The sequence below is a fragment of the Bombus impatiens genome, unplaced genomic scaffold (assembly GCF_000188095.3).
Source record: "Bombus impatiens unplaced genomic scaffold, BIMP_2.2 scf_0133, whole genome shotgun sequence".
Lineage (NCBI taxonomy): Eukaryota > Metazoa > Arthropoda > Insecta > Hymenoptera > Apidae > Bombus > Bombus impatiens.
The window spans coordinates 505,408-521,555 of record NT_176552.1 but is presented as its reverse complement, the minus strand read 5'-3'; the positions used below and the strand labels follow the sequence as shown (position 1 = coordinate 521,555).

Sequence of the window (16,148 nt, the reverse complement as noted above, 5' to 3'; positions counted from 1 at the left end):
AAAAAAAAAAAAAAAAAAAAAAAAGAAAGAAGCAAACTCGACTAGGTGTGAATTTACTCGAAATCATATTTTGTGGTCGCCGACATGTTGGCGATCGCGCCACAATCGCGACACGCACCAGGCAAACTTAGTTTGGCTAAAGTCAAACGATATTGTTGCACGACTGTTGGCGGATAACCAGTTACACAGCTTCATAAAGCTTCAAATTTACGAGGTGGTTACCTTTTGAAGTGGCTGACCGTATATTTAAATCACAACCCCATACACGTCACTTAGCAAGGGGTACGCGCGTGCCCTGGATTCGTGTTGGACACCGGTTCGACGGTATCACGGATCGCATGCTGGCTCTGACTGCATGAAAACGCATTCGCCGGCGAAATGCGCTCGTAATGAGATTATAGTCGCGCGCGCATTATGCCGCGCGTTAATGATAATTAACTATCGTTAGGAGACACGTCCACATACTGGCCAAGCGCTAGACAAAGCGCAGCACCCTGCACGGATCCGCTGGCGAAAATAGATTCGCCTGTTGCTGTAGGACACGAAACCAACCCTGCCGACGACGCCAAGTTGCAAGGATTAAGGACCGACTAAACTAATGGAGAATCCACGTCGTTGCGTTCGTCTATTTATTTTTCCTTCTATTCTAATTCTATTCTAATTCTAGTGTTCTGCATATGCACAGCGTTGGTCAAATTTCTTTAGCCGATGTTTCGAGGAACGAAACGGTTTGAATTGCCCGTGAAGCTTGGAATTGTTGTTTCTATAGTTGAACTCGGTTTATACGAATCCTTCGCGGGACAAATTATACACTTGGAGTTGATATTCTTCAATTTTTTAAAATATATTATTTTAATACGGCGATTGAACCGAGGGAGATTTCTCGAGTTTAAAGATATAAGATTTCTAAAATGAAGTTTTAAAAAACGTGTGTACGTTTGCGAAAGAGAAGCTCGGAAAAAGTATATCTGATGTTATGATGATCGATATATTCGACGTTATTCGATCGAATGTACTTTAAGCGATTCCAATACGATTCGCGATATTGAATGAAAAGAACCGGCAAGAATATATATTTAGTCTGAAAATCATATTAAAAGACAGATCTGATGAAATGGGATCGATCGACGTAGTATCGAATGATGAAGTATTTTTCACCCATGGTCTTTATACGAGATAATCAATTTTCCCGAATTATTCAACCAGTAGGAGTTCATTTGTTCGGGCAATAATTAAAGTATCGTCCAAACGGACGAACTTTATATAAATAGAGTTCTACGATATAACGTTGTACATATTTAGATGTGAGTGATGAATTAAAAATTCACTACACCCTTATCCTGATTTTATTACGACGGTATTATACCAATTCCGTGAGTAGCTGTTTAACAACACACCTAATAAAATCGGTTGATAGATACGAACTATTAAACAAAACGGATTAGAAATAAACTAGTTTTAACGACATAAACATTCGGCCGTAGACGCTACAGCGAAACAGAGCTTATCTCTGATCGATTTTTTCGTCCTGTCTTAGGTCGTGCTTTTCTTTTTCACCTGTAATCTGTTAATCCTATTGTAACCTGTTTTGCAACTATGTTGCAACTATGTATGTTGTTCCTCTGCCACGACTATTCGCGTCTACTTTACCGACTAACCAATCGCCAATGTTTACGTCTCGTTACGTTCTATCCATTGTATTCTGAATTGTCGATTTCCAGCGATTCTACGCTGATCGTTACACACATGTAGACGCGGAGCAGGAAGTAACACGTGTCAGTACCTGTAGTACCGTATGCCAATACTATCGTTCAAGAAGAAAATACAATTCCTTCCGTTACGTTGCACAAATCGAAGAGAAATCATTTAACCCATTAATCTGGGATCCTGAGTTCAACACGCTTGATCGATTTCAGATGCCACGTCGAAAGTCACGAGTAAAGAGCTTTCTCGTGTACGCTATCGTATTTCCGATGGTTTGCAAGTTGTGCGATTTCGAATACGCGGCAGTCGCGCCAAATAAGCTCCGTTAATTAGAATATTAAAACAAAATAATACTCGTTACTGCTCCTCGTGCGGCAGACTTTTGTCCGAGCAAAGTGAAATTCCCGGTGAAATTCACTGTGCATTCGCCAGGATACTCGAGGATAATTTGCTTTTGATAATTAATCGTCTTTTGTTACTCCACATCCTCGTGTTCTCTTTCCCTTCGATTATCGTACAATTTTTCGAATGTTGTTTCAATTTGTTTATAATCGATTGTTTGATCATCGATAATTGTTTCCTGTAGAGGAAATGCTCATTCCGCAAGAAATTTTTCTATAAATAATCCGTGTTTCTCTGATCTTCGCTTCTCTCTTTATCTTCATTTTAGCTGTCTATCAGCGATAATAAAAAACTACAAACAATTATTATCGCTGATAGGAGACACTCGAGCCTGTTTAATCTCAACCTTATTTCCTCAAATTTGTCACGCTTATGACTAACTGTAAATGATCGTAGCTGGCATTTAATCACGATTAGTATCATTTAAAAAAGCGGCGATAAAAGAGCGAGCGGAAAATCTCTGTTCCATCTTTCGTACGCATCCGCTAAACCTAAAAACAGACGAAATTCCGAGTAGAGGACAATGCGCTGAGATACAAGCGGTTTTGACTCTGGCCAATCTTTCGATTAAGACGAGAAGAGAATATTACCTTGTAGCAGTTCAAGAAAATTAATTCTTGAAATCTCTCAGCCACCGGCTACCTACGACGTTACTTTATCTTTGCCTGGCAAATTTTCTACCAAGCCTCTTCCTCCTTCTAAGTCTATCCGCTATCCGAACTAAGCTCCGAAACTTTCAGAACTTCCCTCCTTATCGCGATACAGATATGGTCGGTTAATACTGTTAAAATTGGCGTTATACGCGCGAAAAGTACCGGCGAATATTCTACTTTGCAATTTTGTCGAGAAAGACAAAGCGGAATTAATTAGCTAGATATTGACTTGTGAGCAAAGATACTTCCTTTTTTCTGCTTTTCTTCCTCATCTTTAATCGTACGATACTTCGACTTTGACGGAAGACGAGAGATTTTTAAAGAAATATTGGCCTTGCGATATTCCTCGGGTTATTAATCTTCACGATGCCACTAAAACTTAACCCCGTTTGCTCTTACGATCAAGAAAAAACATCCCCGAGATACGATCTTGCAAGCTTGATGAGCATGTAAATGAAGGAACACTGGCGTTTCGTCATTTTTCCCGACCTCCTGTACGCGTATCTTACGCGCTAATTTATATTATTAAAATTATAAGTACACCATATTATTATAATTATTTCACCGCAGCCATGAAAATCGCGTAACCAGTGTTTCTCTCTACGATTATTCTCCAAGCAAATTAATATAAAAACGATCCACCGATATTATTGTCAACATTTACGATTTTCCACACGGTGTAACGATCATATACAGTGTGACAGGATGTAAAAGAACACGTGCGATTCGTCTCGCCAGTTGATCGCACTGCACGCGCTAAAAACGATGGAAGAGCATACTGTACCTTGTATTAGGTTGGCAACTAAGTGATTGCGGATTTTGCCATTACCACCTAATGACAAAATCCGCAACCACTTAGTTGCCAACCGAATATATCATTAAATTCGATGTATTTGCAGTAAGCTATTTGCAGTATAATTCAATTTTCAAAAAGCCTGGTCGTACAGAGTTGCAGCCATTTATCTTCGACGTTGAAAGTTTGCCCGTATACGTAACGCTTATAGTAAACCGTTGGAAAAATGACTTTTTGATTAATTACGGAAAAACCGTTCTTGCAAAGTTGTTAGAAAGCCAATATGTCGTGTAAAATGTCTGGAAGAGTGTCTTCCTTTTTTAAATTCAACTCCGACATCTCACCGTGTTCGAGCAAAACTGACGCGAAATATTTAATATCGGTAATTTTGGCATGCAAAATGTCGTCGAGGTATTAATATAACGTGAAGTTGTCGTTCCATCCATTCCAGAATTCTTTGTCAGCGTGAGCGTGTAGAGAGTGGAAACAGCGAAGGGATTTCTTTCTGGAGAGGGAATAGACGTGCGCGAAGGACGTGGCTTTCGAGGCTCATCGTATTTTACTTTCGAGGGATATTGTCGCGCCACAAATACCTTGAAAGATTGGCAGGTTACTAACACACGTTGGGTGCTACGCGAATTTTACATATTTTGTCTTGGGAGTCGCGACAGATCGAAATATACTACACCGTAATATTCAATTTTTCTAAAATATTTTCACACGTTTCTCCGACAATGTTATCCAAATCATTCGCATCGTTGGAAATCTTTCGTTTCGCGAAATTTATCTTATGCCAATCGCTCTAAAAATTGTATAAACGTTGGAACAAATATACCAAATTTATAAATGGAACTCGGATAACCGATAACCACCGCGACAGTCGAGAAGTTTTAATAACGCGATGTTTTTAATTTTGAAGTAAACCATAGACGCGATTAAAATTATTTTCTCGGTTTATATTATGTTCTGACAGTGAATAAATTCGAAGGAAATTGAGTTGCGTTTTACGCCGAACGCGTAGGAAGTAACAAACATGTATTTTCAGATTTTGCGTGGGCTTTTTTCTCTTTGCATGATAAACATAAATATATTTGCGTCGTAATTTTGTCGCCAATTCCTCACGATATTACACGGATATTACATCGTTCGCACGCAAATAACTTCCTCCATGTGGGATCACGATTTCGTTGGAAGATACGTTGACTGTTACCACTGAACTGACCGTAAACTTCCACGTAAGCAAGTACAGTGGAGCACACGAAACGGAACGAAGAATTGCACGACGACTTTCTCCGTAAATACCGGGGCACGAAATGAAAGCAAAAACTTAAAGAAGAAGTTATTTCGCAAATTGCTCTTAGACAAGGAATTATGAAGTTGAGGGAACCTTGAGTCTAAATGTTTGCACGAGTCTGCTCGAACGAACGTCTAATTACATCGTACATCTATCTAAATGGATTTTTATTCATTCTTTATTTATTGTTCGAAGTGGGTCACGCATAAGTCGAATCGATAAATTAATCCTTGTTTTTCTCTTACTGAGTAAACAAAGCGAATCTTGGACTTTGCAAAGTTTAGAAAGAAAGTCTTCTTTTGAACCGCGATTCGTCACACGTTCAGAATATTTTTCGTATTATACGCGTATCTATGAAAGGAAAACACGAAATTTACTTTTCACAGACGTACATTCTACTTTGCAGCGACGATCCATGCGTTTAGAAGCGAAAAAGGATGTACAGGCTCGAGTAGCCTGAAATCTCGAGGGGTTTCGTTTTAATTTGCAATTTATATTGCACGAGTAAGATCGTTAATAACGTTTACGACGTAACCTACGTGAGTGTCGTTATCTATGATCCAACGATGCTATTCGGAGATTAAAAATTAACAAGAGGTAGAAAATGTTCGAACGATCAGATATTTTCACGATCAACGATAGATATGATACGTGCAGCGCGAGTAACGTAACCATTTCGCTAAAAGAAACAGAAAGCGTATCGATTGCAGTAATTCGCAATGTAACGCGAGTTTGTTGAAAAATATTTACCTTGTAATCTACATCGCGCTGATGAAGAGTTATCGTCGTGCAACGTAAATAATCGCGAATCTGTTCCGACAGCTCCATTTTCGAAATCACAGCGTTGTTTCGCTTTTGTTTTACAGGATGCAACGACACTTTCTCCAGTCGTTGAGGATATAAATGGTTATTTCATGTAGTCAGATCAACGCAACGAGGGCATGACTGCGTCGCATGATTTACGAGGCTCTCCGTTAATAGTAATTAATCGTTATTCGTTAACGCTTGACAGTGCAAAGCAACTACGTCAAATGCGATTATAACTGGATAATAAATCGCGTAGGGGGAAAAAAGGTGAAAAGAGAGGCGTAATTATTACGACGTGCAACGAATTTCTGTCACGATACGTTCCTTCTCTAATTCCTGTGTCTTATAAATACAGAATGACGAGCAACCGGCACGTTCGATCGTTCACACCTGTAGTATCGTGGACGAAAGGCCTAAGAGATATCGGGCGAACCATAAACAATGTCGCGAGAGCCGAGGCACCGTCGGGCCCATCAAAGTGTCGTCGGTCTTTTCAAGTGCATAGTTCGTAGAAAAGACCTACGTGACCCTGGCCACGAGCGTCTGCAGAACACGTGTGCGGTGGGCCTGGTAAAAGACAATGGAAGGCTACGACGGCCAGAGAGAGTCGGGAAGCAGCGTGCGAGTCGGGAAGCAGCGTGCGAGTCGAGAAGCAGCGTGAGAGTCGAGAAGCAGCGTGAGAGTCGAGAAGCAGCGTGCGAGCGGAGAAGCAGAGCTTGCGAGTGGCGTTACCGAGAGAATGTTGATTGCGTTTTGCGAGAGTCGAGTCGTATTCTAACCATCTAGTTGTGCTGCTTTCTGTACGTTTGGCGTGAATAGTTCAGGTTGAACAACAATCGTCTTTTCTATCTTCCATTCCTTTGTAAACACACATCATATCACGATATTACACACCCGATAAACTAGAAAATCTGTCGCCGATTTCTTGCAACGCTTTCGAGTAGACGGAACGAAAAATTTGCCATCTGTTAGATGAAAGAAAATTTATTGGTACATCAGGTAACTAAAATCTTGAATATTCCAAAATTAATTGTTTACTGATATTGAAAGAAAAGATAGAGAATGAAAAATTCTAAAGTATTTGTTTATCTTGGCTTCTTTGTGTTTCTCTCTGTTGAACAATTTAATAATTCGCGTGGCAAGTGTAGAAAAGTTGTAAGCCGTATTAATTGCCAGTTACGAGCACGGGAGCAGTGTCGTGATGAAATAACCGAACGAAAACACGTGAATATGAAAAGGAACGACGAAAATCGAAAATTGGTAAACGCGCTGCACGAAGCAGAGTAGAACGCGACGGCAACATTTTATTACATTTGCGAAAGTTATTCGAACCATCGTGTCGAGCCTCTAATTGTCACGAAATAAGATTTACGACCAGACCGGAAGCTCCACCCACTGTCACGCCACATTTACCGATTTTTTTCTTTTTTTTTTTTTATTAACTGGAATGCAACAGCCACCCGGAACTCGCATTAAATGGTTCGACCACCGTCGGTCGTCGTACTCTTCGACCTTACTATAACATAAATACCCAAGTACGTACTTTTTCTTGGTCTGGCGTATTGTTATCGAAGGACGGCCTTGAATATCGTGGTATCGAGTCATTTTTCATTCTGCTAGCCAGTGTTGTCCAGATAAAATGACACTGATAGGTAATACGTGCGATTTTAAAGAACGATTTGGAAGGATTAATCTATCCGAGATTATATTCTTACGATGTCGAGCTTTTATAAAAATTTACATAATTGGCTGCCGAGGAAGGAATATAACGATTTTGCTTGTAGCGAGAACGTTTCAATATATTTCGTGTTAGGATATCTGAAAGACGTAACAGCTGGGACCTATTAATTTTCATAATCGATCAGTTGTCTAAAACGTCATTTCCAAAGGGAATGAGATTCCTGAAAAATAAATAAATAAACTACTACGACGATGACGTAAAGATTTCCCCAGAGGCAAACGATAGCTCACATGAATAAGAAGCTCGTAGTTGGTCGAAGAAACTCGCCGAGAGATTTCAATGTTTTACGTTCGCAGAACAAACGAAATATCTGACTACCGGCGTAATCTGAACGTTTTTACCTATTTTCTACGTTGAGACAATTCGAATTTAATTCTATTTGTTCGTTCAAGTATCAGCTTCGTTGAAAAGCCGAAGCAGAATTCTTCTCGAACGAACAATATCGATTTTACACGTGTAACAGAATTTCAATGACACTCGTTGGCAAACGATACGAGGCAGCATCGTTCCTTGCGTTAGTAGGACCAGCGAATTTTTGCCATCTTTCGAAATAATGTTTACTTACCGAACCGTGATCGGTTGTAGCCAATTAGCGGAATACCCTCGTGAACAGTTCACTGACGCGCACGGTACGTACCTGAAAAAAAGAAACGAACACCGTGTGAGTGTATGGAATGCTGTGCTGGATTTGATTTATGTCATCGACGATGAAAAGGAACGCCCATGAAAAAGCTCCTTCGTCGAGTGCCTGCTCGACGCGATGTATAATCCATACACAAACCGATACCAACGCCAACTCTATGATACTCGAATACTGCGCTGTTCTTCGATGCAATTCTACCTTCCTCCGCCTTGATTTATCTATTTTCTCTCTTATCGTTGTGGAAACCAGCGATGATTAACGATCGGTCGAATCAATGGTACGTTATTAATTGTCGTAGATTTATCTACTTTTTGTTTCTTTCCGTTTCTTGGCTTTCACCTCGATGAGAATTAGTTGGAGTTCGCGAATAGAAGCTACGGTTCGATGAAATTATTTGACGAAGTGGAGCAGCATTTTATGCCCGAAGAGGAAATACATGTTCGATGAATTAAAAAAGAGAAAAACAAACGAGATTTTCGTATGTTAATAATTCACAGATCAGTCCGGAGAGTAAATTAAATGTAGTGAATAAAGTATTGCTTGCTTAATGAAGAAATATTTCCATCGTTTTCTTAATTTGTACAGACGCACGATTCTTTTATTTAAACATAAACAATTGTGTCTACGTTATTCTATATTTGAGCCTAATTAAACGAATCGTGTATCCGTGCAAATTACATTATCGATAGAAATATTTTTCCATTACGCCGGTATTATATATTTATTTCTTGGAACAGTTAGGACGCCATTTCAGAGAATGAATTAAATATCAGGAATAAAACTGGCGACTGGTCGATTTGCAGACATTTCATTAATTCGATTACCACGTAATTATTTTACAGCGAAATCTATATATATATATATATATATGGATAAGTGGAATCTTGAAAGATTAAATCCATTGGTAAATAATTTTAAACAAATTCGGAAAAGCAAACTTCAATCATTCGGTAATAACGTTAACATAAATCATAAATAAATTACTACGTACCACTCGATAAATGCATATTTTAGCGGTAATAACTGACGTGTCAATTTTACCTAAATCCAACTGGACAACTTCAATCATCCACCATAATAACATTGACATAGATTGCAAATACGCATTATAAATTGATGGAATTATATTTTAACGAAGCTAAATTTAATTGCAACTTATATAATAACTGGTCGGTGAAAAATAAATTACACCTAATCTCTATATTCGTTAGTAGCCAGGCAATAGCTCGATCGTATTTTCCAAACGGGTTCGATCAACTTCGATTTTCTTAGCGACAAACGTGAAAAACAGCCGCGCGTTAATTGCAATCCCGTACCGGCTGGGTACATCCGTGGCATGTTAACGTTCGTGCCTTGCAACTGCTAGCAATTAAGCCACCAGGATTTTCGTGAATCGGATTAACAGTACGATCGAAGCAATTAAGCCTGCGTTAATCGCGTTGAAAACGTAGCCATGCGGTCCTTCCGTTTGTACGCTATTTCAAAGATATACCGCCGATTCCACCGTGAAACGCCATCCATATTTTCTTTCTTTCACCGTTCTGATCACTACGGCGTCGAGAACAATCGTCCAGATTCAAAAGTGCGAAAATTTTCATACCTTGTGCAAGACATATGTACAAAAACACGTATGTATTCGGTAAAAGCGAAGAAAGAGGATATTGAGAAAAATGGATTAACAGCATACGCAACTATTTTATGCCATTAGAGTTTAGTAAATTTTCGAATAAATTGCAGAATATTACGGCGTTGTCTGCGACCAAAAGTTTGTAGAAACGTAATTTACACGTTCGCTTCGATCCATTCGTCTTTTTCCTCGTTTTTGGAATGCAAGCAAACCGGTAGAATCTGCTAACTAGAATTTCGAGAAATTTCAATTTAACTGATCGTTATAAACGGCGACTATCATTTTCGGTTAGGTTAACCTTGATGGCAGTTCGCGTAACTGTGCCGTTATATTTACCTCGTTGGACAATGAAATTGCGGGGAATTACGAGCACGTATCGGAAGTAATACGATCGTAATTGCGACGTTACGTATGAAATGAACGTCATTAAAACAGGACTGTTATCGCTATTGAAGCGTATATCATCTTATCAAATGAATTCGTACAAAAATTATCGACATAATGTAACGTGAAACGAGCATAAGCTGGACTTTGGCACATGTGCGTAACGATAATTGCCAAATGAAAAATCGATCCGATATAATTCTATAATCGGACAAAAGCGTAATCCTTGACTCGTTTAATCAAACGCGATTCGTATAATTGTTCCAGCGAGAAAATTCAATGCCCACTAACGCATTAATTTATGCGTAATGCACGCAGACTACGAGAACAGGGAACGATTGTTCGCCACTGAATGATCGAAACCTCGACGAAGGCGAACTTCGAGCAAACCTGCTCGAAATGCTCAGATCGGAGTTTAAATTTCATCGAATGGATTTAATTGCTTCATAAGCGATTCCATACGTATGATTCGACCGATTTATCACAAACATTCCACTTGCTATTCTCGTATTGCCGCCATCCAGTCTCACGAGCCACAATCATCAACGCGATATTAAACCGACGTAATTTCCACTTTTGATACGATCTATAAATATTAATAATCTATTAATTTCAATAATAATCAATAATCTCTCAATAATCTATCAAGTCTCTCCTTTCGGATATCGGAAGTTCTTGAATTGCTTTCGAGAGGAATTACCTTTATTTAAGCGATGACTGTTGATTTATCGAATGCTTTGCTCGTCCTCGAAAGGATTTACGTTTTTACTTTTAAACACGATTCAATCGTTTTGCATATTTAATATGATAGATAATGATAGACGGTTCTGTATCTTCTAAATATTCTACCGGCATCGATATAAAAGCGTGTTTTTTAAAAAAATATGTAGACATTTGTAATTTAAATCGAATCAAAATGTTTGTTGGAAATACTACCTTAAAATAGAAGCTCATATTCGATAATCAACTTGAAATTTCAATTTCAATTTGAAATACAAGCGTATCGAGTATTTTCATTACAAAAATAGCTTCTGTTACAGAAAACCGCAAAGTCCCGAAGTATGTACTGAAATAACCGCTGACATCTTCTGGAACACCGGAGATGCAAATGCATTTTCCATAGAGTTGGCCTGTAGATGAAACGAGCTCGAAACACGGTCTCGGATTTTGTCGCTTCTTTGAGTGACAATGGAGAAAAACGGCTGCCTGATACACAGCGGGGAAAAATAACGCCGGAAACCTTGGTGGCAGATGCGGTTTAACGTAAAAACAACCAGACAATACGTATTATTTATAGAGCGTCGAAAAATTCACGGGTTTTTTCGCCGGTGAATTGGAAAACAACGATGGGAACATCGCCAAAGGGAGACGTCGAGAAGAGAAGAGATCGTCGTCGAGCGTGCGAACGTTCGTCGAAGGTCCGTGTAACATTATTTGAAAGAGCGTGATCGCGTTTCACGTACGAATGTGAGTTCATTTTTTTCTCTCGTTAAATCTGCCCCTCCGCGGTTCACGGGGATTTTTTCAAAGGGCAGAAAATAATTTCACCCCCGTCGTCGGCAAGTTCTCGATATTTTTACGTACGTGACTAAATCGAGGTGCGCGTTTTTCCGATACTTCCTAAGCGGATTAAAGCTGTTCAATTTACAGCGGCCAGTCTCATTTGTATTCCGCGCGGACAAAACGTTGCGTGAAGTTCGGTCGGAATTTTTACGGAACGCTCATGGTATCTCTGATGGGATGCTTCTATTATATGTACGTTACACGGGTTTAACCTCGTGTTAATTATGACAAATGTTGAGCGCGCAACTCGCACTCGCGAATTTTTCAACCCTTTGTCATTATTATTATTCGTACGCGTCCCGACCGGGGTTTAATGACTTAATAAAACGAATCGTAGCGCAAACGTTGCGGTAGAAAATTTCCAGGATATTCGTGAATCACGTCGTTCGGACAGCATCGCGAAAGCTATTCGAATACTTGACGCGGAATATTTTTACGAATATATTATCTACGTTGTACGAAATTTGCTAAAATTTTTATCGACACCGTGACGAGACTCTGTCGCAATAGTATCGGACCAATTTGAAACTAACCCCACTGTAAGATCCACCACGAGCAAAGAAAGCAGAAAAGAAGAGAAAGAAATAAATGAAACAGAATCGCATCGTGGATAACGGAAGGATTAGTAGAATCCAGTCCATGGCTGTAAATCACCAAGCACACAGGAAGTCGAGCAACTCCGTGCAAGAATTTTAGGATTCTCAAATACATCGTACAGTTATCCACTCGTCTCGTTTCTCGTGGCGATAAATAACCAACGATAAAGTCTTCCTAGCGTCAGCTTGACGCGCGTACTACACGACGAGAGACCAATATTTTCTTCGATTGCTACTTCGTCCTACGTCGGTCGCCATCGCCAACGAATAAAACGCGATTCACCGCGAGTCGTTCGTATAATTCGACGGCAATTTGCGCAAGCTGGTTGCCGTGTCGTTCGTGTATAACGACTCGTTCGCCGACGCATCATACGGTAATTATGCCCGTTATCCAATTAGCCGTGACCTAGAAACAAAGAACTACCTTTGAAACCAAGTGTCCAAAGTAGTTCGGCTCGTTCCAGGGTAGCTCGGGGCCGAAATAGAAAGGAAGCGAATTCTTGCACATCTGACTCGATTATTCGCGACTTTTGAAACTAGCAAAGTCGATTGGCTTGAAATTCGTTTTTCGATTAGGAGACTTTCATTTGTAATAATACGACAGAGTTCGAGAATGGCACAGGGAAGGTTATTTTTAAAGATAATAATTGGATTTAATCGATGCAATTTTTGCGTACAGCGTTCGCTCTCTGAAATCATAATTAAAATTTATAAAAGTTATTCACCTCGTCGACTATTTTTCTCCTCGCAATTACATTCGTAAGTGTGCACTCCCCTGGCCCATTCATTCTATAGTTTCGTGCCATATTTGCTCATCGTTAATAATCGTTAACGTATGTTTCAGTTCTACGCGAAGTTTATGTATATTGTACGGTTTACATGGACGTCATATAGACTTTGCTATACCAACCTCTCTCCTCTTATTTGATCGTATCTATCCGACAACGATATGTTCCTTAATAACATTAATGAAACCTAGTTCGATACTAGCGCTAATTTCACTTTGTTAATCAAGCTGCAGGCGATGCGCATAAGTCAACATGTATGTTCCAGTAAACTGTATTCTCATATGTATAAACTTTCGTACTAACTTTTAGAAATCACTAGATTACCGCGCTTTGAAACTAGTATTTTTCGGTTCTACTCGTCAAAGGGTAGCCTCAAATTGGGTGTGCGAAAATCAACCGACGCAGATCGAAGATCCATCGGAACACGGAGATCAACCATCGACCGTATGATTGCAACATTAAATATACAGGGCGTTGCCGAATAAACAAGAAACAAATGCTCGAAGAGACAAATCTATTGCACAGTTTGTTGGTATTTTTTCATAAGGAATAGCGTCGTGCCCGTTTGCACGTGTTATTCGGTCGCACCCAGTATATGCGATTACAACGAACCACCGTCTCGTAAAGCCAGCTGGAAATGAACTATAGTCAACGTCTTAGCAGGTAGAAAAAGCCAAAACGAGTGGGTCGTTCAGATGGAACGTGGCCTTCCTTCGATGAAATTCGAGCAACTGTTCGAAGCTTGCCGTGCTCCACGAGTTAATTCGTAACAATTGGATTACACGGTTGCGAAGGAGGTCGAGCAATTTGGAGGAGCGAAGGACGCCGTAAAGGAACCACCAAGGCTAGGAGCACACCTGTAGCACTATAACCCTCGCTGCGAACCGACCACGTTCGTTTCCGGATTTCCCTGGTCGCGTGCGCCACACCGAAAAACGTGCCACAGCTGAACCAGCAATCGGATACGAACGAGTCAGCGTTTAGACAAGGAGCATCCGTCCTCGAACGTGTTACGGTTTCGCTGGTAGCTTAACGTAGACGTACGACCTTCTGTCCAAATTAGCTCTTCGCTTACAACCACGTCAGGGCCTCGTGCAACCAAGGAGATGTTCGATCAAGGAAGGCTTGGAGTATCGAGAAAGGACCTCTGTGGTTGCTTTAGCGTCCTTGGGCGGGAATGAAGCCTAACGGTACCCGTGGCAATTTGATTCCACGTAGCGGTCAGGGTAGTCTGAATTATTCTTCGAGGCTGACGATGCTCGTACACCGGAATACCGAAGTGTCTTGTTGTTACATCCAATGACGCGATTGATGAATATCCGAGTCTGTGATGCTGATATCTAACTCTGTCTGTGTGATGCTCGCAGGATGCAAATTAAAATCAAAATGCAATTTCCACTTATCGTGACTCGCTTGAGGGAACTTCGGGAAACCTAAATCAACCAATCTCGGTCTACTCTCGCTTCCAAATTTCCACTTACGAAGTTCCTCGTTCAAACGACGAGAAACTTGATCGAAACCAATCGTTTCGCTCTATCCTTGCTTCCAAATTTCCATTTCCAAGTCCCTTATTCAAACAACGAGAACTCACCGTCACCAGACTGGAAAACAAACTTCCCCCGCCACTTTTATTTTTCCTTTCGAGGCGGCATAGTGTCGGAGATATTACTCGACAACTTTCTTGCCCTGCGTTTCTTTCACGTGATCGCGAGTTCACGCAACGACCGTGCTGAATTACAGCTGAGATAAGGTCGGCGTGTTTCCATGGAGCGCGCCATCACGGAAATGCCCCGTTTAGCTCCCGAAGGAGAGCCATGCTCGTTAAACTAGCGGATAGAGCTAGAAGAGTTAACGTTACGGTCGCATTGTGCGCGACGATCGGTAGACCGTTCCAGAGGAAAAGAACGTGTAAAAGTAACGCGATACCAAGGTATTCTTTGGTTTTGTTTGCGCCACGGCTTTTGCCCGTGACCAGAGTTACGCTTCTACGTTAGAAAGTCTAAGTTATTAAATGAGATTCACGCGCTGCGAGCCATCGGTTCGTTCGCGTTTCACGTTAATCTTGCGAATAGTTTATCACCGGGGAAATTCGGTTTAATACTGCACGGGCTTTACGTAACCTCGTTACATCGGCGATCGTTTCGTTAAGCTACAAATAGCCGTGGCATTTTCGATCGAAAGTTTTACAGTACAGGATGGGTACCGTTCACCCGTTTACGCTCTTTAATGTTATATACGGCCCGGTATACGCTGTTTAACGTCGCTGAAGTCGCGATACGCATCGTATGCACGAAGCCTTCGACAGGGCGGTCGTGGAAAATTGACTTTTCTCTTATCGATTTACGATACACGCCGCTACCTGCATGGGAAAGCGTCCTTTTTCGGGGTTTATGACGAGTTTTATCCGACACGGAATTTTATGGCTTGGGAGAGAGAATTCGTATTACGACGATTACCAAAAGCATTTGCATACCATTTGACTCGTATTTTGACAAAATTGTAGCTTTTTATTCGTGTTTCTAATAATGAAATACTTCAATGTGTTTCAGTAGCAGCGACTGGCGATTGGAATATCGGGTCTGGAAGGATAAATTCCGAGAGATACAGTCGCTAGTAAAAGTGTTTGGACAGTGTGCTCGATGTTTTGCAATTTCGGAATTTGAAAGTTCATCGACAAAATTACGATAATCTTGTTACAGCCCTAATGAAGTTTCAGAAAGCTTCGTGTTATAATATCTACTATACCTACGATGTATTTATAAATATTTGTAAGTATCAAGATATTTTTGTCACTTGGTTTCGTGGTATTTGCGAGAAGTTTCTTTCGTTTTACAAGGAAATAATAGACGCGCAATGTTCCTCGTTTTATATTAGTTTATTGAATTATGTACAAACGTAATAATAGAAATATAACGAAATGGATCATAGCTAATTCGATAAAATAATATAAAACAGAAACAGAAACGAAAGAAACTTTTTAGACAACTTTTTAGAAAAGCAAGGGGACCGAAAATGCTATCGTTTCGCGAGCAATTTATGTTGTAAAATCTAATCTTAACGGTTAATGTAATATTAGAGGAAAGCCTAGAATTTCACGATCTTCTTGAAGGATTAGACAGAAGCGCAGGTGTGGGACTCATCAATGAGGCTTAG

At 40.3% G+C, this 16,148-nt stretch overlaps 1 protein-coding gene across 3 annotated transcripts in view; it reads right to left on the bottom strand.

Moving 5' to 3' along the window:
• Positions 1-16,148, bottom strand: part of LOC100741492 (chondroadherin-like protein) — a 174,458-nt gene that overhangs the window by 102,885 nt on the left and 55,425 nt on the right. For 2 of the 3 annotated variants that reach the window (XM_012381483.3, XM_012381484.3), the window contains one exon: positions 7,960-8,031. The exons of the other annotated variant lie outside the window; for it this stretch is intronic. The gene's annotated coding sequence lies outside the window, so the exon portion shown is untranslated. The remainder of the gene's footprint in view (positions 1-7,959; positions 8,032-16,148) is intronic. 3 annotated transcript variants of the gene reach the window in all.